The sequence below is a fragment of the Schistocerca americana genome, chromosome 3 (assembly GCF_021461395.2).
Source record: "Schistocerca americana isolate TAMUIC-IGC-003095 chromosome 3, iqSchAmer2.1, whole genome shotgun sequence".
Classification (NCBI taxonomy): domain Eukaryota; kingdom Metazoa; phylum Arthropoda; class Insecta; order Orthoptera; family Acrididae; genus Schistocerca; species Schistocerca americana.
The window spans coordinates 827,319,049-827,346,575 of NC_060121.1; the positions used below are offsets into that span (position 1 = coordinate 827,319,049).

The 27,527-nt window shown below is 41.9% G+C and overlaps 1 long non-coding RNA gene across 1 annotated transcript in view; it reads left to right on the forward strand.

Annotated features, from left to right (window-relative positions):
* LOC124607344 overlaps positions 1-27,527 on the forward strand; it is a 977,175-nt gene that overhangs the window by 767,043 nt on the left and 182,605 nt on the right. The window lies entirely within an intron of this gene.

Sequence of the window (27,527 nt, forward strand, 5' to 3'; positions counted from 1 at the left end):
AGGGCTACACACATTAAACAAAATACATAAAGTTATAAAGCTATAAAACGTTGAATTACCACTGAGTAGCAACCTCTTTCTGTTGGAGAATCACTACTGGAGAAACCAGTGCACGTCTTACTATACATAATGGAGGCTCCACCCACTTCTGACTGCATGATATCATTATTAACCAATGAGTTATAAGTCGAACTACAATTTAAAATTTCTTAGTTAAAAGAACATTGTCAAGAATTAGAAATAAATACACACTAAACTTAGCTTATTAAACAGCTATTCTCAATTAAGAAGCGTTAAAAATATTTAAATATGTAGGAAAATGAACTTCGGTTTGGCAGTACATGGATTGCCCTCTCAAGGCCAGTCAGTGAACCATTTGGAACCACTGGTTGCTATGGTAAAGTTAGACGCCGTTGCAAAGATGAAGCAGCAGGCTTTTTTCACTGAAGTTGTTGTAAAGTCGATAGTCGAACTAGTGGTTGCCATGGTGAGGACAAACGCCAGTGCAAAGATGTGGCAGCAGGCTTCTTTCCAACGAAGTTGTTGCGAAGTAGAATGGCAAAGACTGTGGCGTCAGACGATGTATTATTGAGCAGCAACTTGTCTTTATTGAAACGAAAAGAGTAAGCTACAATAATCTGTAGCTGACATGTATACTACATGCTGCCCAAATACGATACGAAGTAATTGTCCGTATATATGAAATACACTCCTGGAAATGGAAAAAAGAACACATTGACACCGGTGTGTCAGACCCACCATACTTGCTCCGGACACTGCGAGAGGGCTGTACAAGCAATGATCACACGCACGGCACAGCGGACACACCAGGAACCGCGGTGTTGGCCGTCGAATGGCGCTAGCTGCGCAGCATTTGTGCACCGCCGCCGTCAGTGTCAGCCAGTTTGCCGTGGCATACGGAGCTCCATCGCAGTCTTTAACACTGGTAGCATGCCGCGACAGCGTGGACGTGAACCGTATGTGCAGTTGACGGACTTTGAGCGAGGGCGTATAGTGGGCATGCGGGAGGCCGGGTGGACGTACCGCCGAATTGCTCAACACGTGGGGCGTGAGGTCTCCACAGTACATCGATGTTGTCGCCAGTGGTCGGCGGAAGGTGCACGTGCCCGTCGACCTGGGACCGGACCGCAGCGACGCACGGATGCACGCCAAGACCGTAGGATCCTACGCAGTGAAGTAGGGGACCGCACCGACACTTCCCAGCAAATTAGGGACACTGTTGCTCCTGGGGTATCGGCGAGGACCATTCGCAACCGTCTCCATGAAGCTGGGCTACGGTCCCGCACACCGTTAGGCCGTCTTCCGCTCACGCCCCAACATCGTGCAGCCCGCCTCCAGTGGTGTCGCGACAGGCGTGAATGGAGGGACGAATGGAGACATGTCGTCTTCAGCGATGAGAGTGGCTTCTGCCTTGGTGCCAATGATGGTCGTATGCGTGTTTGGCGCCGTGCAGGTGAGCGCCACAATCAGGACTGCATACGACCGAGGCACACAGGGCCAACACCCGGCGTCATGGTGTGGGGAGCGATCTCCTACACTGGCCGTACACCACTGGTGATCGTCGAGGGGACACTGAATAGTGCACGGTACATCCAAACCGTCATCGAACCCATCGTTCTACCATTCCTAGACCGGCAAGGGAACTTGCTGTTCCAACAGGACAATGCACGTCCGCATGTATCCTGTGCCACCCAACGTGCTCTAGAAGGTGTAAGTCAACTACCCTGGCCAGCAAGATCTCCGGATCTGTCCCCCATTGAGCATGTTTGGGACTGGATGAAGCGTCGTCTCACGCGGTCTGCACGTCCAGCACGAACGCTGGTCCAACTGAGGCGCCAGGTGGAAATGGCATGGCAAGCCGTTCCACAGGACTACATCCAGCATCTCTACGATCGTCTCCATGGGAGAATAGCAGCCTGCATTGCTGCGAAAGGTGGATATACACTGTACTAGTGCCGACATTGTGCATGCTCTGTTGCCTGTGTCTATGTGCCTGTGGTTCTGTCAGTGTGATCATGTGATGTATCTGACCCCAGGAATGTGTCAATAAAGTTTCCCCTTCCTGGGACAATGAATTCACGGTGTTCTTATTTCAATTTCCAGGAGTGTATTATCTATGAAGTTGATATGTAGATTACATGAGCCTTTTTTTTTTAAGGCGTTGCTATTCCTCAAGTTATATGCCAGTCATATAAGCAAATAAAAATGAAAGAATTTATAATTATAAAATTATGAGCCAATGTCAAAAATAAAACGATGTGAATTAGCAATATGCAGTCTAAAAGCATAAAAGCAAAAATTCTAAAACAGATAGTCAATCATAAAATAATGTTTGGTAAAAGACAATTACAATGTAAAGATAAAATATTAGCTAAAAGTCTTTATAATTAAAAAATATAGTTATAATTTTTTTAACCTTTTAAAACAAAGGACAGAAGAGAAAACATTCTAAAGCAGATCATCGAGAAGCTCAAAGAAATGTTTGTCTTTGAACTGAAGTTGTTCGTGTAAAACAGATAATAGATTACTTTTGTGAAGTGAAAAAATTTCAATTTCTTCTAAGGTATTTAGCAGTGGTCCTTTTGGCACAGTATGTAATATTTTCAAATTGCTAGAAATGCAACTCTCAGAATGATTGTATCCATCAAGATGTTGACCAAATATTGATTTGATACGTGCAGTACCAGTAGTATGTTCTTTGAAACGTGTTGAAAAGTTACGGCCAGTTTGGCCAATATACTGTTTCTCACAGTCATTACATATTATTTTATAAACGCCTGACTTTTGGTATCTATTTGAGTCTCCAATTGTGTGTTTCAGTTTCATCTGTAGGCGGTTATTAGTTTTAAATGCTATTGTAACGCTTGTGTTCTTAAATAATTTATTTATTTTATCTGAGATAGGTCCCATGTATGTCATTTGTGTAAATCTCTTCTTGGAATTTATAACAGCGTCATTTTTTTCTTCTAATTTTTGATATAACAGATCAACCTGAAGGGAATTATAATTGTTAGCGACTGCTACCTGTTTTAATGTATCAATTTCCTTTTGGATTGCATCATGTTGGAGAGGTAATTTCTGTATCCTATGTATCACAGTTTTAAAAAATGCCATTTTTTATCTTAATGGATGGCATGATGTAGCATTTATTATTACGTCGGTTGATGTGGGTTTTCTATAAATAGAAGTATTATGTTTTCCATTCTGATTTGTAATTGTGAGGTCAAGGAAATTAATACTATTGTTACTTTCGTGTTCTACTATAAATACAAGTTTTGGATGTAAATTATTTAAGTTGTTAGCGAAAGTGTCAATTTCTTCCTCACAGCCGTTATATAACAGCAGTGTGTCGTCAACATATCTTTTGTAGTATATAATTTTATTTGTTATTTCTGGATTCTTTTTGAAAAATTGGATTTCAACGTAGTTGACGAAGATATCTGCTATAGTGCTAGCCAAGGAATTCCCCATTGCAAGTCCATCTTCCTGTATGTATATTTTATTATTAAATGAAAAATAATTAAAATCTAGAGTAATTCTTAACAGTTCGATGAATTCTACTATTTCTTTGGGGCTCATGATTTTGTGATGCGTTAAGTTATCATTAATGATAGAGATAGTCTCTTCAATAGGTATATTTGTGTAAAGAGTTGTGATGTCCAACGATGCGAACCTTGCGTTTTTTGGAATATCCACATCATAAATTAATTTAGTTAATTCGAAACTGTTTTTAATACTATAATTTTCTTCATAAACGTAGAAGGATTTTAAGATTTGATTGAGCTTTTTGTTCAGATTGTAAGAGGGACTGTTGGTATTGTTAACAATTGTACGAATTGGTAAATTTGGTTTGTGTAATTTGATTTGCGATCTCAACTTAGGTAAAGTGGGGTTCATAACTCTAAGTGTTATTTTATCTTTAGGTGAAAGTAAAGAGTCACTATCATCAATCAGCTTTTTACTTTTTGTTTGAAATCTTGAAGTCGGGTCTTTATTAACCTCAGTTATTCCATTAGAGGTAAAAAATTGTAAAGTTTTAGAAACATAATCATCTTCGCTAACAATGACTAGAGTATTCCCTTTATCTGCCTTGATTGCAATAGCTTTAATAGTTATTAACTTCTGGTTGATTTGCTTTACAAGTTTTAATTCATTATTATGTTTATTTTTATCTTTTTCATTAGTAATGACATTCATAGTTTTACGTGCAATGTCACATATTTCAGACCTACTAAATTGTGCATGTTTTGCAGCAATCTTTACATCAGCAATCACACATTTAATATTTGCATTGCTCAATTGTGGAGCTAAATTTTATTAAATTAGCCAACATTTTATCTTTACATTGTAATTGTCTTTTACCAAACATTATTTTATGATTGACTATCTGTTTTAGAATTTTTGCTTTTATGCTTTTAGACTGCATATTGCTAATTCACATCGTTTTATTTTTGACACTGGCTCATAATTTTATAATTTTAAATTCTTTCATTTTTATTTGCTTATATGACTGGCATATAACTTGAGGAATAGCAACGCCTTAAAAAAAAAAAAAGGCTCATGTAATCTACATATCAACTTCATAGATAATATTTCATATATACGGACAACTACTTCGTATCGTATTTGGGCAGCATGTAGTATACATGTCAGCTACAGATTACTGTAGCTTACTCTTTTCGTTTCAATAAAGACAAGTTGCTGCTCAATAATACATCGTCTGACGCCACAGCCTTTGCCATTCTACTTCGCAACAACTTCTTTGGAAAGAAGCCTGCTGCCACATCTTTGCACTGGCGTTTGTCCTCACCATGGCAACCACTAGTTCGACTATCGACTTTACAACAACTTCAGTGAAAAAAGCCTGCTGCTTCATCTTTGCAACGGCGTCTAACTTTAGCATAGCAACCAGTGGTTCCAAATGGTTCACTGACTGGCCTTGAGAGGGCAATCCATGTACTGCCAAACCGAAGTTCATTTTCCTACATATTTAAATATTTTTAACGCTTCTTAATTGAGAATAGCTGTTTAATAAGCTAAGTTTAGTGTGTATTTATTTCTAATTCTTGACAATGTTCTTTTAACTAAGAAATTTTAAATTGTAATTCGACTTATAACTCATTGGTTAATAATGACATCATGCAGTCAGAAGTGGGTGGAGCCTCCATTATATATAGTAAGACGTGCACTGGTTTCTCCAGTAGTGATTCTCCAACAGAAAGAGGTTGCTACTCAGTGGTAATTCAACGTTTTATAGCTTTATAACTTTATGTATTTTGTTTAATGTGTGTAGCCCTCTAATTAGAGCTTTGTATACAACTTATAGGTCTGAAGATGACCGCAGTAGTGGTCGAAACCGGTCACCTTGTTAAATAAATCTTGATCAAGACTGTTTTTAATAGTAATTTTATGTAGCGAGTGTTTTAGCACGCAGTGCGAGGTTTGTATTAGAGTAAAAGGATAACATTTTCAGCAACATCTTCAAAACAACAGCCATCTCGGGGACGTTTGAACGCCGTCTCCAAGCATCGCTAGCGTCAAAACGGTCATAGAGCTCTGGCAGGAAACGGAGCAGCCGAGACAAGTTGGTCATATAAAATAGTACTTTAAACATAGCTGCGCTACAGCAACGGTTCCACGTAAATCAGACTAAGAACAGCCGACCAGTTGCAAAGGATAAAGTAATCTTTACCTAGGTTTCAATAGATATAAAACTATCTTCTTCAGAAGACGGCAGTATTATAACAACATGAAGTGATATGTCCTTATCGTTTAGGCATATCACTTCATGTTGTTATAATACTGCCGTCTTCTGAAGAAGATAGATTTATATCTATTGAAACCTAGGTAAAGATTACTTTATCCTTTGCAACTGGTCGGCTGTTCTTAGTCTGTTATAAAATAGTGTTTCCTTTTATCTCCTCTAAACACGTTTAAAATCTGTAGACGCGGTATTTAATACCCTGTATTTAAACCTAGAGAGCTCCCTATTTCGTCTAGCGCAAGGGAGCGTACTATTGAGAATAAGAAGCGTACACTGCTTGCTCTCCACCCTTTCCTGGATAATTGAAGCTGTACAGATTTGATTTAGAAGCTTCTGATGAACCCGCCTTCTGGGCGTAATCGTTTACAAGTCTGTGTTTCTTCATCTGAAATCTTGTGAGCAATGCAGTAGTGACAGTGTGCTATTTCAAATGCTATAGTTATGAATAAATGTGTAGTGAAGTAGACTGTGAGGTTATTTGTACGTGCTTCGCACAGTCTGAATTCCACATATTTTATCCGACTGTTTAAAAAGAAGAGCATTTCCGGAATTTAGCCCCAGTGATACACGCTTAGGCATCCTAATTCATTCATGACACGGCAGTGGTTGAAATTTGTGATTCAGAGATATTATCGCGCCCCTGTGGAGGAGAATACGACCTGTTAAGTCGCTCCTGGGGCACGGTTAAAGCCGTGATTGTCATCACGCGACGCACATCAAAGAGACTACATTAGAGTGAAAAATATGTCTGGAGGCGGAGGTCGTGGTACCTGCAATTACAGTGGCAGCCACTTAACATTCACAATCTCCACGTATGGTCCCCTAACGAAGTGGGGTCACTGGCGTGGTAGCCAGAGAGGAATAAACGGTGTGGAAGGAAACAGTAAAGGAAAGAGGAAGAAAGAAACACAAACGCTCCAGAGAAATTACGGCGGTATGCTTATTTTCTGTGCTTTATCGTCGCTGTCAGTTTTCTACAAGCGGTTCTCACTACCGGTTTGCAGACCCAGTACGCACTGCCTGTTCAGTGACTCTTATGTAATTGATGTCTGCATGTAGCAGAAAATGACTGAGTTTATTCTTTTTCTATACAAGAAATTTATTTACGGGAGCTGCTATCGCGAATATAGAACGTTTAGGGAGGAATAGTAAACGTTTTAGTACGTCTAACTACAGAATATTTTGCATAAAACATGCCATATAGCATGTGTCCGATTTTCATTGTTATCACCACCAACAGTGATGGAATGGGCATTAGGTTCAACATCATTCTTAGCAATCTCAGCATGATTACCAACAACTGCAAAGGACAAAGGAAAAAACATTGTTAGACCCAGTCTTTGGCTGTTCTTTTAGCAGACATTCCTTGTATACCTGAAGCTGTCACGTCACCGAAGGCCAGGTCTAGAAAAGTCATACATAAAGCTTTAGTACTGCCAAGCTATCCATACAAGGATCAATTACGAAGTAGAGCTAAACCTCCCGCTAACCTAAAGAGAAAGCTACCTATAGTGAATCGAACTTAAAGCACCAACACCAGTGATTTGCTTGGTGAGCTATGTCGAAATCGATCAATGGAAGACAAAATTCAGTGCGTGGCAAGTAGGAAGGGGGTGCATGTAACTTGCTCTGAAGATAGGAAGAACAGTAAAAGAAACTTTTATTTTAATCGCAGGTAAGTCCCTGAGTGACGCAGAGTTTGTACTGCCTCGTAGTTGATTTTTTAAAATAGCCTAACTTTCACATCATTTCGTAATAATGTCAGTTTAGAATTGTACGTCGTTTTTTTATGCTAAGATTCAACATTATTCACTCATATTAAAATTAATATCCACTCAATCACCCTTTCCTTTTCTTAATTACACTGCGTGGCCATATTCAAATTCACCCAGTCGTTATACTCGAATGACAGGGGTTTAATCAAGAAATTTTGGACATACATCTAATGGTCCATTCATGAAATTCAACTGTTCCAGTGATAGAAATAGGTGTACACGAACAGACCTTTTCTGAAAATATTTCAGAATTTTTTCGAGATGGTGTTCAAAGTATTGCAGAAATAAGCCTTATATCCTATAATGTAGGTTAAATGAGGATTTCTGATGTTCAGTTTCACAACATTTGAAACATTGGATTTCCTTCAGTTGGAGAAAAAGGTTAGTTGGTCCGTTGATGACATCATTACCCTGATTCTAAATAAATTGATAACATGATTTTCTGCAACTTTCTGCTTGCAAAGATACATACCAATAGTGCATTGTAGTGAAATGAGATTTTTGCAGTATAGAGAGAGTCTTATAGAGGAACGTATTTACCTTTTTTGTGCTCTGACAGGTGCATTTTTCCTCTGGTTCCCTTCTTTTCCCTGCTACATCAGGGTGTGCTGCTTATGCTCGTAGAGTATAAAACAAATTGTGTAGGACAGTAAAATTTTCACAAATTTCTTTTATGTACTTCGATACATATATATACCTTGACAAGTATAGACAACAAATAAATAGGCATAATATGAGAGTAGCACAAAATCGTTTGCTTCACATTTTTACTGGATACTTCGTTCATCGACCGAAATTCACCAAAACCGCCGGGCCCACGGTTCGTACTTCAAAAGAGTAAAAATGTTATAAGAAATGTTCTACTGAAATTGTAGACTCTCCAGTTTTACGTAATTTTTGGCAGACATTTTAAGTTCGGTTTTGATACGTTGAGACTCCTTGTAGCCCAATATCTGTCACTCCAATACCACTTTGGACGTATCTGCAATGGCGTGAAGTGCTGATTATACAGGGACAGCAGTGACCCTAGAACCTTTACCTTGTGTTCACTATGTAACTTCAAACTACATTTACACCTCAGGCCAGATCTTACGTGCATATTTTACTTGCGTAAGTACGTAACTTTGAACCTCTGGACCTCGGTAACGGTTAATGATACTGAAAAAAGTTTAAGGTTCCACGGAAACATGATCTTGACAACATATGGCAATAATTAACTATGAACAGAATTTCAGAAGTGGCCAACTTCACAATTTGTACTTTTCGCACCCAAAAATTATGGTTCTTCGTATGTATCTTGATACTCGATCCAGATTTACTAAAACAGGAAAATGTCGTTCATAGATTCATCTGTAATGATTGTATTGTTAAAATTTGAGCCATTTGCTATAGTTAATTATTTAAACAATTGCGGCCCACGATGCAAAATCAGATAAAAACCGGTTTTGGAGGGTTTCTGCACGTCGGAAAAAGTTTCGAAATTCCTCGAGAAAATATGTTAAATATTTCGACGGTCTCCGGAAACAAAAATTATAGAACTGGTCTACCCCACAACTGGTACGTTTTGTATCTAAAAATCATTTTCTCAGAAATGGCCCATGAACAAATGAGCCTTTTATAAGCCAACTAAAGCCCACCTTAGGACACAATTAATAAGAAAGGACCAACCGATTTGCTTTATTTACCTGGATGGAAGAAAGTGTGTAATCTTTAAACTCTGACCCTTTACTCAGCGATAGCTATAGTATGTTCGTTCTCCCGACAGGCATACGAATGGTCCCTAGACCAAGGGCTATCCAAAACACTTGAACCCTTATCTCTGTGATCAATAACACCCGAGATACCCTGCAAACCACGTTTCCACTTGCGGTTTTTTGGAAGATGCTGGTACCGTGCAATACGGTGCACGGATCGATATAGAAAGAAGTAGGTGGTGTAGATGTTCTTAATTTGTTCTCTGAAATAATACGCTACACTCAGAACTCTCCAGCAGTCTTAACGAAATGCTCTTAGTAAATCTGAAACAGGGGCAGTGAAAGAATGTAACAGGTTTAGTTGTTCATCTTTCCCACGGGTTATTAGAGTGGAGCGATCGACAAAAAATGTGAAATTGGTTCTTTGAGCCGGCCGGAGTGGCCGTGCGGTTCTAGGCACTACGGTCTGGAACCGCGTGACCGCTACGGTCGCAGGTTCGAATCCTGCCTCGGGCATGGATGTATGTGATGTCCTTAGGTTAGTTCGGTTTAGGTAGTTCTAAGTTCTAGGGGACTGATGACCACAGCAGTTAAGTCTCATAGTGCTCAGAGCCATTTGAACATTTTTTTGGTTCTTTGAACTCTCTGCTAATCACATTAACATGATTACTGCAAAGTACCGATGTGTATGAGGATGTAATTTACGCAAGACACAACCACGAACCTCTTACAACCTCTTAATCATTATGAAAAAATTAAAAATTGCAGATGCTCATCAAAATAGCGTGCACAACTATAGATAGGTCTGTGTTGGATCAACTTTTGCTCAGCTTTCTAAAAAGAGAATCCTAATCTAGGCTTGATCGTTCATCTTATTTTTTGTATGAAAATCGAAATAGGACCAGCGAAAGTACATTGGATGGTAACCAACAGTCATTCAACCCACAGTACAGTATCGAGCAGCAGTTACAGTGCATGAGCAATGAATAGTACGCTGGGAGTTCATCATAATTACTGACAGGTTTTTACCTCCAACTAGATGTTAATCATATCAATGCTGAGGGAAGTTGGGGACTAGCGTGTAACCCATGACTTGCGTCCTGTTGCCGCATTTGTCGTTGGGGCGGCTAGTGCAAATTTGATCACTATTTGGGTGATATCGACATCGATAGAATTTCTCGAAGGCGTAAACTTTGCTGGGAAGAGGGAGTGTGGGCGGCGAACGAGAATATCTATGAAATAAAGACTTCAATGTTCTGTGAGACACGCGACTGGACGGATACGTTTTTGTATTGTTCGATCGAAATGCATCGTCTCGTCTCCGTTATTGCAATTTTCCTTACACACCATAGCGAAATCTTCCATATTGGTGACCCCTTGTCAACCGTGTAACACGACTTAGTGTTCGTTCCGTTTCGATTAACGCGCATTAAGAATGAGGCCATCTATTGTTGGACATACCGCTTCCCCAGCCCCTCGGGACCACGCTGAATGGATGACTGCTAGTGAAGTGTTTCAGCAGTGTTATCTGTATGACACTCACCGACCTGTACTGAAATATAAGTGGCTCTCAGTTTACTTATGTATATCTTACAATGTTTTTGGTTCAAATGGCTCTGAGCACTATGGGACTCAACTGCTGAGGTCATTAGTCCCCTAGAACTTAGAACTAGTGAAACCTAACTAACCTAAGGACATCACAAACATCCATGCCCGAGGCAGGATTCGAACCTGCGACCGTAGCGGTCTTGCGGTTCCAGACTGCAGCGCCTTTAACCGCACGGCCACTTCGGCCAGCTTTACAATGTTTTTATCGAGATCATTAAAAACATTAATAGTCTGCTATTGAACTAATAACATTGCAACATCTAGTGTAGTCGTTCAGTAACTGAACTAGCTGCAGTGTTGGCATCTCTGATCTGCTGATAGTCGATTAATTCAGTAGTCACTATATCTTTGCTATGCCTTCAGGTCCCCATTGAACGTCTTTGATCTGTTCAGTTCAGTACCTGATAACAAGCACCCACAAGCGTTCCTGAAATTTGTAGAACATATATGTGAAGCAAATGCAGTCAATTTTTGTAATGGGACAGTCTACAACTTATAATCATTATTCCAATTGTGTCAATGCATAGTTGAAAAGTTTTTGTAAGTACTGTTTTATATTAATATGTGAGGTGATACGTTTAATGTCTGTTCACATAATAGCTACGTATTACGCACTTCTTGTTTGCTTTTTTCTTCTTTGGAGCAATGGATCCGATGATAGTCTGATCCTAGACTGATATCTACCGTCTTTAATAAAAAAATACGGTTACAGCTGTGTATTTCATTAAGCGACTTTTAACCTATGTAAATACTTGTAGTCAGTAATCGACAGAGCGTCCCGATGTGTCTGAGCGATTCCACCGAAAGACATCACAGCACAATCGACGGCTCACTCATTCACAGATAATTGGATTGCCCGATTCTGCTCATCCAAGATAATAAGAACTGACAGTTAGAATCGACGCTATTCGAAGGTGCCTCTGCGGCATTATGCGCAACGGCGCGACAGCATATCACCCGCAGAGCAACGGGATCACCGAGCGCTGGCACTGAATACTTAAAGTCGCTCTCATGTACCACGACGGGTTTTGCTGAGAAGTTTTACCGTGGGCACTGTTAGGAGTACAAACAGCATTCAAAGAGGATCTGCAAGCATCGCCATCCTAAATTCTCTACGGCGAGTTTCTACTACTACCTGCCGATTTCGGCTTACCGATGCAGGCTCCCGAACAGACGGACCTTTCTGCTCTGATTCAACGTGTGACAGACATCAGACACGCGCATGTTCCGCTGCCCACACGGCACTCAATCCACAAGGTGATCGAGCATGAAGTGCTGCGTTACTGTGATCATGTCATGCTGTGCGATGACAAGGTTAGACCGGCACTACAGCCACCCTACGCAGGACCAATGAACGTGTTCCGGAGGAATATGCTCACATTCGACATTATAAAAAGGATTCGCAATTCGTGGATATAGACTGACTTCAATTATTTGTGACACATGAAAATTTGTGCCGGAACAGGACTCGAACCTGGATTTCCTACTTCATCACTTCGGCTATCCGAGCACGCCTTCAGGACCGAACCAGACTTCTAAAACGACTTACATTCACAAATTTCGTGATTCCTGCACAGGGAAAGGCAATTATTTTATCGTCATTTTAGTTCATCGAGGCATGGATACATCGTGGCTGGTTACCAAGCCTGTGTTTATACTGTCTGTGCCTTCACATTACCAATGCCATCAGATCTGTAGGAATGTCTCAAGGAACAGATACTGCTGTGAAGTTTACAGCTGCGATAAATATTACAAAAATGATTCCCATTTAGTGAATATGGATTGACTTCAGCTGTTAGCAACATGTGAAAATTTGTGCCGGACCAAGATTTTACGCTTGGATTTTACGCTTATCACGAGGAGTTTCCTTCTCTAAATCCTCGCACAAACTAAAAAATGGCTGACATCGAAATAAGTGTCCAAGGAATAGAAAAGCAACTGGAATCGTTTAACAGAGGAAAGTCCACTGGACCTGACGGGATACCAATTCGTTTCTACACAGAGTACGCGAAAGAACTTGCCCCCCTTCTAACAGCGGTGTACCGCAAGTCCCTAGAGGAACGGAAGGTTCCAAATGATTGGAAAAGAGCACAGGTAGTCCCAGTCTTCAAGAAGGGTCGTCGAGCAGATGCGCAAAACTATAGATCTGTATCTCTGACGTCGATCTGTTGTAGAATTTTAGAACATGTTTTTTGCTCGAGTATCATGTCGTTTCTGGAAACTCAGAATCTACTCTGTCGGTATCAACATGGATTCCGGGAACAGCGATCGGGTGAGACCCAACTCGCTTTATTTGTTCATGAGACCCAGAAAATATTAGATACAGAGTCCCAGGTAGATGCTATTTTCCTTGACTTCCGGAAGGCGTTCGATACAGTTCCGCACTGTCGCCTGATAAACAAAGTAAGAGCCTACGGAATATCAGACCAGCTGTGTGGCTGGATTGAAGAGTTTTTAGCAAACAGAACACAGCATGTTGTTATCAATGGAGAGACGTCTACAGACGTTAAAGTAACCTCTGGCGTGCCACAGCGGAGTGTTATGGGACCATTGCTTTTCACAATATATATAAATGACCTAGTAGATAGTGTCGGAAGTTCCATGCGGCTTTTCGCGGATGTTGCTGTAGTATACAGAGAAGTTGCAGCATTAGAAAATTATAGCGAAATGCTGGAAGATCTGCAGCGGATAGGCACTTGGTGCAGGGAGTGGCAACAGACCCTTAACATAGACAAATGTAATGTATTGCGAATACATAGAAAGAAGGATCCTTTATTGTATGATTATATGATAGCGGAACAAACACTGGTAGCAGTTACTTCTGTAAAATATCTGGGAGTAGGCGTACGGAACGATTTGAAGTGGAATGATCATATAAAATTAATTGTTGGTAAGGCGGGTACCAGGTTGAGATTCATTGGGAGAGTCCTTAGAAAATGTAGTCCATCAACAAAGGAGGTGGCTTACAAAACACTCGTTCGACCTATACTTGAGTATTGCTCATCAGTGTGGGATCCGTACCAGATAGGGTTGACGATGAAGATAGAGAAGATCCAAAGAAGAGCGGCGCGTTTCGTCACAGGGTTATTTGCTAACCGTGATAGCGTTACGGAGATGTTTAGCAAACTCAAGTGGCAGACTCTGCAAGAGAGGCGCTCTGCATCGCGGTGTAGCTTGCTCGCCAGGTTTCGAGAGGGCGCGTTTCTGGAGCAGGTATCGAATATATTGCTTCCCCCTACTTATACCTCCCGAGGAGATCACGAATGTAAAATTAGAGAGATTCGAGCGCGCACGGAGGCTTTCAGACAGTCGTTCTTCCCGCGAACCATACGCGACTGGAACAGAAAAGGGAGGTAATGACAGTGGCACGTAAAGTGCCCTTCGCCACACAACCATTTCGGGTATCTGAGCATACCACTCCACAAACACAGTATGATCCATCCATGATATATCCATGCCTCGATAGGTTAAAATGGCGATAAAATATTCGTGTCTCGCTGTGCAGGAATCTCGAAATGCGCGAGCATAGGGGCTGTGAACTCCGTGACATATGTCAATTTGGATCAGTCTTGGGAGCTTGCTTGGATAGCCAAAGCGGTTAAGGCGACTGCATGGCATCGTAAGAATGGTCAAGTGCATCTGCAGATGCTTCTCTGAGAAATGGGCTGATTGTATATCACATATGCGACCGCAACGGCTCGACTGGTCAGGTACATTTGCACAACTCTTCTCCGAGACAATGTCTGAGAAACAATGTGGCCATGTCTCACACATGAACTTGAAACCGCACAATTGGTGTGGTGCATCTGCTCAATGGTTCTCTCAGAAACATGTCTTGCATCCGCACCTGCCACGGCACGACCTATCAGATACATCTGCGCAACGCTTCTCTGAAAAACAGTCGTGTCGTGTCTCACACCATGTACGACTGGTCAGGTGTAACTGCATAACACTTGAGTAACCGTCTGGTCAGGTCTCGTTCATATGCCTGCCATGGCGTGAATGGTCATGTGCGTCTGCACACCTCTTCTCTGAGAAAGGTCCAGTCATGTCACGCACATGCACCCACTATGGTATGACCGGTCAAGTCCTTCTGGTTAACTCTTCTCTGACAAACGGTCCGCACATGTCTCACACACACATATGACATGGTATGACCAGGTAGGTGCACCTGTGCGACACTTCCTGAGAAACAGTCTGGTTGTGTCTCGCACATGTGCCTGCCACGGTGTGACTGTTCATGTGCGTCTGCAAAACTCTTCTCTAAGAAAGGTCCCGTCATATCACGCACATGCACCCACTATGGTATGACCGCTCAGGTGCTTAACTCTTCTCTGACAAACGGTCCCCTCACGTCTCACACACACATATGCCATAGAAAGACCAGGTAGGTGCTCCTGTGTGACACATATCTGAGAAATAGTCTGGTTGCGTCTCGCACATGTCCCTGCCACGGCGTGACTGGTCATGTGCGTCGGCACAACTCGTCTCTGAGAAAGGTCCAGTCAAGTCACGCACATGCACCCACTATGGTATGACCACTCAGGCGCTTCTGTGTAATTCTTCTCTGACAAACGAAACGCTCATGTCTCTCAAACACGTATGCCATGTCATACCAGATAGGTGCTCCTGTGTGACACTTTTCAGAGCAACAGTCTGGCTGTGTCTCAAATGTTTATTCCTTGTTGTCGTTTCCTGTTACCAATATTAGTTTATTTCCAACAATAAGCAGCTTTCACTCGGTTAATACTCGGCAGAAATCAAACCTCCATTTGGATCGGAGTTCCTCAACCCTTGTGCAAACGGTGTGCAGTATACTGCTGCATCCATTTTCAATAAACTGCCACTCGAATTCGTAAATCTTCGCAGTAATCCACGCGCTATCAAATCGAAACTGAAGAGTTTCCTCATGGTTACACCTTCTATTCTGTTGAGGAGTTCCTTGAAAAATTAAGATGATTCTCATTGTATTGCTGATTGCGTTTGCTTAAACTTATGGACTGATTTTCTTTCAGGTTCATGAACATTTATATTTATCTGTTATTACTTTTTATGTTGTAAGTTCATGTACTGACACGTTCCATGACCTTAGAGATTTGCTCCTCAATTTGGTCCTACAGAACTTGACATTTAAATAAATAAATAAATAACATGTCCCTCCCGTGGCGTGACTGGTCATGTGCGTCTGCACAATTCTTCTCTGAGAAAGGACCAGTCAAGTCACGCATATGCACCCACTATGGTATGACCGCTCAGGTGCTTCTGTGTAACTCTACTCTGACTAACGGTCCACTCATGTCGCACACACACGTATGCCATGGTATGACCAGGTACGTTCTCCTGTGTGACACTTCTCTGAGAAACAGTCTGGTTGTGTCTCGCACATATATGCCTGCCACGGCGCGACAGGTCATGTGCGTCTGCACAACTCTTCCCTGAGAAAGGTCCAGTCAAGTCACGCACATGCACCCATTACGGTATGACCGCTTAGGTGCTTCTGTGAAAATCTTCTCTGACAAACGGTTCACTCATGTCTCACACACACGTACGCCATGGTATGACCAGGTAGGTGCTCCTGTGTGACACTTCTCTGAGAAACAGTCTGATTATGTCTCGCACAGCCAGCCACGGTGGTCTAGCGGTTCTAGGCGCTCACTCCGGCACCGCGCGACTGCTACGGTCGCAGGTTCGAATGCTGCCTCGGGCATGGGTGTGTGTGATGTCCTTAGGTTGGTTAGGTTTAAATAGTTCTAAGTTCTAGCGGACTGATGACCACAGATGTTAAGTCCCATAGTGCTCAGAGCCATTTGAACCATTTTTTTTTGTCTCGCACATGTGCCTGCCACGGCGTGACTGGTGAAGAGCGTCTGCACAACACTTCTCTGAGATAAGTCCAGTCAACTCACGCACATGCACCCACTATGGTATGACCACTCATGTGCTTCTGTGTAACCCTTCTGTGACAAACGGTCCGCTCATGTTTCACACACACATATGCTGTGGTATGACCAGGTTGACACTTCTCTGACAAACAGTCTGGTTGTGTCTCGCACATGTACCTTCATGGTCATGTGCGTCGGCACAACTCGTCTCTGAGAACGGTCCAGTCAAGTCGCGAACATGCACCCACTATGGTATGACCACTCAGGTGATTCTGTGTAACTCTTCACTGACAAACGGTCCGCTCATGTCTCACAGACACATATGCCATGGTATGATCAGGCAGGTGCTCCTGTGTGACACTTTTCAGAGAAATAGTCCGGTTGTGTCTCAATATGTTTATTCCTTATTGTCGTTTCTTGTTACCAATATTAGTTTATTTCTACAATAAGCAGCTTTCACTCGGTTAATACTCGGCAGAAATCAAACCTCCATTTGGATCGGAGTTCCTCAACTCTTGTGCAAACGGTGTGCAGTATACTGCTGCATCCATTTTCAGTAAGCTGCCTTTCGAATTCGTAAATCTTCGCAGTAATCCACGCGCTATCAAATCGTAACTGAAGAGTTTCTTCATTGGTCACACCTTCTATTCTGTCGAGGAGTTCCTTGAAAAATTAAGATGATTCTCATTGTATTTCTGATAGCGTTTGCTTAAACTTATGGACTGATTTTCTTTCAGGTTCATGAACATTTATTTTTATCTGTTATTACTTTTTATGTTGTAAGTTCATGTACTGACACATTCCATGACCTCGGAGATTTGCTCCTCAATTTGGTCCTACGGAACTTGACATTAAAAATAAATAAATAAATAAATAACATGTCCCTGCCGTGGCGTGACTGGTCATGTGCGTCTGCACAACTCTTCTCTGAGAAAGGTCCAGTCAAGCCAGGCACATGCACCCATTATGGTATGACCGCTCAGGTGCTTCCGTGTAACTCTTCTCTGACAAACGGTTCACTCATGTCTCACACACGTGTATGCCATGGTACGACCAGGTAGGCGCTCCTGTGTGACACTTCTCTGAGAAACAGTCTGGTTGTGTCTCGCACATGTGCCTGCCACGGCGTGACTGGTCATGTGTGTCTGCACAAATCTTCTCTGAGAAAGGTCCAGTCGTGTCACTTACCTGCACCCACTATTGTATGACCGCCAGGCTGTTGCATACGGAGTGTCCTCCCAGGAGTCGCCAGGTACATTGTTGTCTAGTGTTTCCGCAGATGTTTGCAATTCCGTTCACGCAATATGTAGCTGGACTCAATTCAAAACAGTTCTGCTCATCACATCAAGTGACGTCCAACGTCGAATGAAGTTATCGGTTTGTTTTCCATCACTAGCAAAATGACTTTTAAAGCGATACTTGACGTGCCCACCCAACAGAGTGGTGCCATATTGGTCTTGTGCGACATTCATTCTATCGGTATGTATTAACAAGGAAGTAAGAAACGAGCAGTGACAGAGCTATGCTGCTGCATGGTGGTAGCAGTTCAAATTTTTCAAATGGCTCTGAGCATTATGGGATTTAACTTCAGAGGTCATCAGTCCCCTTGAACTTAGAATTACTTAAACCTAACTAAGGACATCACACACAGCCATGCCCGAGGCAGGATCCGAACGTGCAACCGTAGGGGTCGCGCGGCACCAGACTATAGTGCCTGGAACCACTCGGCCACTCTGGCCGGCGTGGCAGCAGTCCGTAGGTGCCAGGACCGTGCGTCGCTGCTAGGGTACTCGTTATTCTTTGTGTTTTACTGTCCCGGTAATACATATCGATAAAATGAATATCGCCTCGACTAATTTGGGACAGCTCTATCGAATGTTCACATAAGCATCCGCACTAAAAATCCTTTCATTTGTAACGGGAAACAACCCGACGTTTTCTGTCTTCACTAGACTTCGAATCAAGATGTGGCCCCGTTGTCCCATGCAACGTTTGTCTCACAAACTTTTCAGCCCCTACCGTACTTCCGGAGTTATTCTTGGTGACAATAGAGTCTCATCCAGTATATTCCACATCTCCCCCTCCTAAACCACTGGACCGATTTCCACCAAACTTTGTATACATATCACTATCTGGAAAGAGTTGCTGTAGGATTAAAACCACTTACTATCAAAGGGGTGGGGGTGAAAATCAGTGTAGCCGACGACGTTCGAATACCTATGCTTTATTCATCCAGTATTTCAGAATCATAACACTTAGTGACTAATAACGAAAACAAAATTCACACATAATTTCAAACATTTAAGAAAATTTTATCTCTGACAACCTCCATAAAATGACGACAGGAAAAAAGCTTATCACTTACTATATTTTCGCTCTTCTTGCAGTAAAACTGCTGCATGAAGCTTTACGTTTTAATCTATTACTTCGATATTACTAATTGTATTCGCAATACATTTAACAGAAACTTTTCTCATAGACCACTGAATGTACCAGCAGGATATCATTGTACGGCACATAATCCAGGAGACATGACGTCATGAAAAATGTGATGTGTTAAATATTGCAACATCATGCATCACCTTTAAATTCACTGCTTCTTTGCTATTAACACAATTCACAACATATTTCGCAGGTAGTAGTCACATATAAAGTAAAAGGTCGCTGCAAAATTATATAGGTCTTCGAAACATTATTCAGGAGGTACGTCGTCATAAAATTTGAGTCGCGTGAAAATTAAACTGCTGGGTGAAAATTGCTAAAAATACTACTGAAGTATATGTAGAAATACGTGTGAAATATGTTAAATATGCGTGAAATATGTGCAGTGTGGTAGGGAGCTAGTATTGATTGTAAGAATACTGGGCCACAAATTCATTAAATACAAACCAATTAATTAAAACGGAGAACTGATGTAAGACAATCCCAGCAGCTAGCCCCAGAATTAATTAAATTAATTAACAACAACACAAATGCTGGTAGATAGTAGATAATTTTCAGAAATGATTGAATGAAATTTAAAAATTTAATTTTTGAGGATGACATTAAGTTACAAAAAAAAAAAAAAACGATAGGTGCTTAGCATATCCCGTTTCGAGTTTCATAAATATATTGAAAATAGCTAACAAGTCATTAACATCAGTCATCCACTATCACGTGAGTGTTTTCAGATATTAAGCAGGAAGACGACTGGTTCCATGCAAGTGGAATAACCTGACAACACTAAATTCGAAGTATAGTACAAGTGGAAGTTGCAGAGTGCAATAGTTTCTCTTTTTCACTTAAGTGTGGATGGCGATCGCCATTAGAGATATATTTACTCTCAGTAAGGGTATTTATCGTACCCAGGCCTCTTTAGCAGGATGCACAACACAAACAACACCTACATCAATCTGGCCTGTAATATACGAACCAGTAATTAACATTTAGCATTTACAGCACAAATACACAATGTAAATACACTTGGAAAAGGCGAACGCTGTATACGGATCATCTGAATCCAAAACAAATGACAAATTTTTATTATAGGTTCGGCCAAACTTAGTAAAATAGTTCGAGCACCACCACTTTAGTTACGCATATTCACAGAAACGTAGCTTGATTAATACCATTTAAAGTACTCTCGAATAAAAAAGTTTACATGTCACGATGGTAACCATGATGGTGAGTTAGCATAGCCACTGCTCGACACTACATAACTGTGCACACGGTTATCGGTTGCTCACCATAATTTCTTGCAGAGCGAAGTGTAAGGTGAGAAACGCTCGATCAAAGGGTGCCATCAAGAATGTGTTATGATGAGTTTGCTAAGAATCCAGAGCCAACGGATGCTATTCAACAGATGCCCCTGCACCTAGTTCTTGAAACTGGCAGACCGAAAACCAATCCGAGAACGGAGTGGACACAGGCTTCCTACAAACTCAAATGGTGAGAGCAAGTCAGGTTCCGTGCAAAGCGCAGAGACGGCTTTTTCGACGAGCAATCTTCACGGGCCTAGCCGACATTCAGTCACACCGAACCCGCAGTGACCGAAAACGCAAATTTCAACAACGAAGTCACGGCGTTTACCGTAGGCGCTGTCAAACACAACGCTCAATCACCTGTCACTTCGAAAGCGCCCCCAGGCCGCGACAGTGCTAAAATGCTGGACCACTGATCTGCCCAGTGCAGACGAAAAACCGCTCGAGGAGCTATTGCAGCTAGAGAGGCTAATAACGAACGGGAACTATCGGTATCAGAACGTGCCCCCAAAGCAAAACATGTGCGTACGCGAGCAAAGCTACAGGTAAAAAACGCGTCCTAAACCTCTGGGACGATTTCAATCAAGTTTGGTACACATTTTAGTTACGATCTAGAAAGAAATACTGTTGGAGTAAGAACCACCAGCCTCCTATTGGGCTGGAAATTATAAGATCGAAACAGAGGGGAGAATAGGAGGTAAACACGTAGAGAGGGAGAAGGAGTGGAGAGTTAGGATAATGGACAGAGACGGGGAGAGGAGGAGATGAACAGAGACGAGGGAGGAAGACATAGGCAGAGAGAGGGACGAGGAGGAGACGAACACAGGGAGGGAAGAAAGAAATACACAGTGAATGGAAAGAGGGGGCGATGGATAGAGAGACGAGGGAGGAGCAAACGAACAGCAAGAGAGAGATAGGGAGGGAGAGGAGGAGATGACCAGAGACAGGGCGAGGAGCAGGTGGACAAAGATAGGGAATGAGAAGAGATGGAATTAGGACAAAAAGAGGCAACGGAAGAAATGGACAGATGTGGGGGAGGAGAGATAGGCAGAGAGAAGGGGATGGAGGATATGGAGTAATAGAAGATTGGGATAAATACATACCCATGCAATAGCTGGGTATTCAGATAGTGTATATACAGTGTGTTAGGGTTATACGTGAGAATATTTTTATTGGTGACTGAGGACAGTGTACTGAACAGTATTACATAATTATTTACTCCATTTGCAGGCTAATAACTACAGGTATTGGGAGTAGCAAGTTTTTAAGTTGGGTAGTACCTCCAAGTACATGTGGCAAGAGGTCAGGTGTTGAAGTGTGGACGTGTGGATGCAAAACGGTTAGTCTATTCTGACAGACGTAACTCACTTTGTGGTGCAGTTACGACCATGAGGAAAACATCAGTTAGTAAATTATGAGTATTGTTTGCGAGAAGAATGTCAGATGCAGCGAAAAATAACAAACATACATACATAGGCAATTAAAGCCTCGTAACTTAAATTTACCAGGAGAAGCAAAAACGGTTTCTTAATAACTATATAAAATTATCAAATAATGTTGCTACATATGTAATCACGTATAGCGGAAGCCTAGTTATGGGAATATTAGTGAAATCCACGCTCTTTGAAATCTTTCTCTGATAATGGAGTTACTGGTTACTGGAATCACGAGGTTTTCACGGACAAAGGGACTTACGAGGTTTTTATTGCCTGCCATCGATACATATATTTTAAAACACTAAAAAATATAGTTCGACCGATGTCCATTTTTTTCAGTCGATCACCAAGGTCTCAGAAAATTCTGAAGAAGAATTTCCGCATAGGCTGTAAAGCCACAATGAATATTTTTTTATCTGCTGAACTGCCACATGTGCCATTACCAAGTGTATCCGAAACCTGCCGATGCACTCATGTCGGAAAAAGCTGCATCTCATTCCCCACGTGTAAGAAAGCGTGTGCCTGTTTTGAAGGAAGACCGGTACCACCGCTTTCCCGAGAAGCGCCATAGATTGCTAATTTGTGTACCGAAGGTGTTTGGGTTGTGGCTTATCGACAACATTATCATTGATTACATGGCAAGACGGTTACATTCTCTGGTTACAGAAGTTGGAGGCTTCCCACCATACTGGAACCTATTCACATCTATGTAACTTGTACAAGTTTATGCTCTACACTGAAATGATAAGAATCATGGGATATCTCCGAATATCGTGTCGGACCTCCTTTTGCCTTGCATAGTGCAGTAACTCGACGTGGCATGGACTCAACAAGTCGCTGAAGTCACCCAGCAGAAAATATAATCCATACTACCTCTATAGCCAGGTTTATATGTTAGTAACGCCACGTAGAGCTCTGTATGAAAATCACTGACTGTACTGTGTGCAGTCTTTGGCTGGTTGGCATTGTTGGAATATTCGCTAGTGTAGTGTTGGGCAGATGGATGTGAACATTGCGTAGCGTTTGGCAGTTGGAGGTGAGCCGCTAGCAGTGGTGGATGTGGAGAGAGAGAGGCCAGGGTTTTGAGAGGTTACTATAAGAGGACGATCTGGACGTGTGTCCGCTAGAAAATCCTTCTTTACAAATTTCCATTTATATATATATGACTTTTGACCATTATTAAGGTAAATACATTGTTTGTTCTCTATCCAAATCTTTCATTGTTAACTATGCCTATCAGTAGTTAGTGCCTTCAGGAGCTAGAATCTTTTATTTAGCTGGCGCTACTGCCGCTCTCTGTATTGCAGTAGTTCGAGTAACTAAGATCTTTGTGAGGTAAGTGATTCATGAATGGTATAGGTTATTGTTAGTCAGGGGCATTTGTTTGAAGGGATTTTTGAAAGTCACATTGAGTTGCGCTAAAAAATATTGTGTGTCAGTTTACTGTTGATCAGAATAAGTAAAGAGAGAAATGTCTGAGTAGGTTCAGTTTTACTCAGCTGTCTTTGTATCAAATAACGTAGAAGTTTACCAACACAGCCATTCATAATTTTTCTAAGGGGACGTTACAATACAGATGGTAGTAGTATCGCGTACACAAAGTGTAAAAGGGCAGTGCCTTGTCGGAGCTGTCATTTGTACTCAGGTGAATCGTGTGAAAATGTTCCTGACGTGTTCATGGCAGCACGATTGGAATCAACAGATTTTGAGCGCTGAATGGCAGTTGAAGCTATACGTGTGGGGCACTCCAGTGTGGAGATCGTTAGGGAATTCAATATCCGAAATCCAGAGAGTCCAGAGTGTCCCGGGAATACCAGATTTCAGGCATTACCTCACACCATGAACAACGCAGTGGCCGACGGCCTTCACTTAACGACACAGAGCAGCGGCGTTCGCGTAGAGCTGAGAGTTATCAGTGCTAGCAGACAAGCAAGTTTGCCCGAAATAACGCCAGAAATCAATGTGGGATGTACGACAAACGTAAACGCTTGGATAGTGCAGCAAAATTTGGCGTTTATAGGCTATAGCAGCGGATAACCGACGTGAGTGTCTTTGATAACAGCAAAAACATCGCCTGCAGCGCCTCTCCTGGGCTCTAGACCATTTCGGATGGAAGAGTTCGAGTGCGGCACTGAGCCCAAGAAGCCAAGCTCCCAGACTGTCAACAAGGCAAAATATGGTTCAAATGGCTCTGGGCACTATGGGACTTAACATCTGAGGTCATCAGTCCCCTATAACTTAGAACTACTTAAACCTAACTAACCTAAGGACACCACGCACATCCATGCCCGAGACAGGATCCCAACCTGCGACCGTAGCGGCCCTCGGTTACCGACTGAAGCGCCTAGAACCGCTCGGCCACAATGGCCGGCGCACTGTCCAAACTGGTGGTGGTTTCATAATGGAGTGGGCTGTGTTTACGTGGAATGGACTGGATCCTCTGGTCAAAATGAACTTATCATTGACTGCAAATGATTATGTTCGGCTGCTTGGACACCATTTGCAGCCAATCAAGGACTTCATGTCCAAAATAACGATGGAAGAATACGTCATTTCACAGGCCCATAACTATTCTCGCTTGGTTTCAAGAACATTATGGACAATTATACAGAAACGTTTTGCCACCCAGATCGCTCGACATTAATCGCATCGTACATTTATGAGACATAATTGAGAAATAAGTTCGCGGACAACTTCCTGCATTGGCAATTATTATGGATAGGCATAGTTAACAATGAAAGATTTGGATAGAGAACAAACAATGTATTTACCTTAATAATGTTCAAAAGTCATATATATATAAAGGGAAATTTGTAAACAAGGATTTTCTAGCGGACACACGTCCAGATCGTCCTCTTATAGTAACCTCTCAAAACCCTGGCCTCTCTCTCTCCACATCCACCACTGCTAGCGGCTCACCTCCAACTGCCAAACGCTACACAATGTTCACATCCATCTGCCCAACACTACACTAGCGAATATTCCAACAATGCCAACCAGCCAAAGACTGCACACAGTACAGTCAGTGATTTTCATACAGAGCTCTACGTGGCGTTACTAACATATAAACCTAAACAGCCTACTTACAGTACATGTGCGATCCCTATCCCATGACTTCTGCACACCAGAGTATTGTCCCGCTCAGTTCATAATGATATCGTTCTCGAGGTTATATGAGTCAACTTTCTGGAATCCGCTAACAATACAAGATATGATTAAATTCAGTATAAGTATTTCCTTGGTTTTTCCGGAACCTTAAGACGAACGCTCATCGGCTCCTGCTGTGAAATTCTGTAACACAAAGTGTACTAAAGCAAGCAAAGTGATCTATTTCAAATTATCAGCCCAACAGTTGCCACAGCAGACGAATGGACAAGCTCGTATGTCCTCGAAAGAAACATCATTATAAGTTGAACGGTACCGTAAAGAAAACAGCTGTAACGAAAATTACTTGCACGATATAATCACCAGCAGCAGACAAAGTTCGACTGAGCAGTTCTTAGGCATATATATCCAGTCGTCTATCTTATTTGTGGTATAAAGTCCGTTTCAAACACATGTATCCTTCTTGGCGTTGTAATTTCCCCATATGTTAATTCATTTAAAAATTGTGTTCATACTGATCAGTAGAATTTCATAACAATTGGCGCATTACGTATCATGAAAATTACAGATTTTCTCTCTGTTTAACTCGATAAGCGCACGCACAACAGCTGTAACGTAGGAACGGTAATGAGAATCATAAATCTCCTAAAAATTGGACATATTTTTTGTTGTAGTAAATCAATAGAGCTGACAACAATGATGATTGCAGCGACTGAAATTTATAGGGTAAAACTAATTGTATGAGTCCATTTTATTTCGTTGTTTGAAAGATGTGATCAAATTACATCATTCCTCAATTATGAACCATCCGCTAAGCTCAGAGTTTAATAAATGTCATTTTGTCACTTTAGAAAGCTATGACGTATTCAGTTCATCACGTTTAAGTGTTCTGTGAAATTTCAGTGTAAGCAAAAAAGAGACACGAGCTGACATTTCCCAGTGGCAGTTAGCGCCTGTGATGGACGTCGATGCCGTGCTCTGGACTGCAGCGTGCAGCGAATTCCCGTTATTTTTATTGTTCTCTTTCGAAGCACATTAAAAACGATCTCGTTTGCATATTTTAGGAATTTGTCACATTTCATTTGCAGGCCCATTTGATTCATATGCGAAGGTGATGAAAAATTACAACATCGCTGCTGTGTAATTTGTTACTGTATGCACATAAAGTGTATTTTTACATGATTTTTACAGCGCAGAGTCCTGTTTGTTCGAGTCGCCCACTTCAACACTGGCTTCAGTAAACAAGCTAATATTTTGTATGATTACAAGAACTGTTAAAGAAACCGTATTAGGTCACGTAGGAAGTTTATTTATTCACTAATAACTAGTTTCGGACGGCTCATTTACGTACTCACGTTACGTTCTGACGTACAGCAATGTTCATGTACTGTCGCAACGTGGTTCAGTGCCACATTTACATGGCCAGTAATACGCGTTTATCGGAATCCGTGGTTAGGGGTAGCGTCTTTGCTTACAAGTTAAAACGTCCTCGGTTGCGGGTTCGAACCCCGCCACTGCTTACAAATTATCGCTAATGGCGACCGAAGACTTCCGGCATAAGAAAGTCACACTCATTCTCCCAACGGCCTTGTCAAAGAGGGAGGAGGTGTGGACAGAGGTTCAGGACAGACTCTAGCACTTGTGATGGGAACTGACCTAAAACGCGGAAGTCTCAGCAATGATCAACGGCATGAGAATGCAAAAGCTAATGGAAACCGCTGCATCAAAGACACACAGCGTGAATCCTCAGGACATGTATCTTTAACTAAAAAAGTGTGTTACGATGTTCTCGCCATTGGCAAAAGATTCCAGACTAGTCCCTCATTCTATCTCTGTAAGGAGACTGCCAAGACTGAATAACAAACGAAAGGATAACGTTCAACCAGTCGGGCCGTGGAAAGCCAGAAGTTTGAAAGTAGTAGGGAAACTAGAAAATCTGGAAAGGGAAATGCTAATTCTACATATAGTGGGGGACAGTGACGTCAGCTGGAAAGAAGACAAGGATTTCTGGTCAGATGCGTATAGTGTAACAACAACCGCAGCGTAAAGTGATATAACTGGAGTAGGATTCGCTATGAATACGGAAAGTAGGGCAGAGAGTGAGCTACTGGTTCAACTGGCAGGATTCGAACCTGCGAGCGTAGCAGCAGCGCGGTTCCGTACTGAAGCGCCTAGAACCGCTTGGCCACAGCGGCCGGCTCAGCTACTGTAAACATTTCAGTGATAGTGTTATTCTCGTCAGAATCGACAGATCAGAACCAACAACTATAGTTTATGTATGCCGACATAACCACCTGAAGGCGGAAAGATAGAGAAAGTACATGAGGATATTCAAAGCGTAATACAGTACGTAAAGACAGATAAAAACCCAATAGTCATGGTGGATTGGAGTGCGGAAGTAGTGGAAGGAGGAGAAGAAAGGGTTACGCGAGAATGTAGGCTTGATAGTAGGAATGACACAGGAGAAGAAAGACTAATTGACTTCATCTGCATCTACATGGG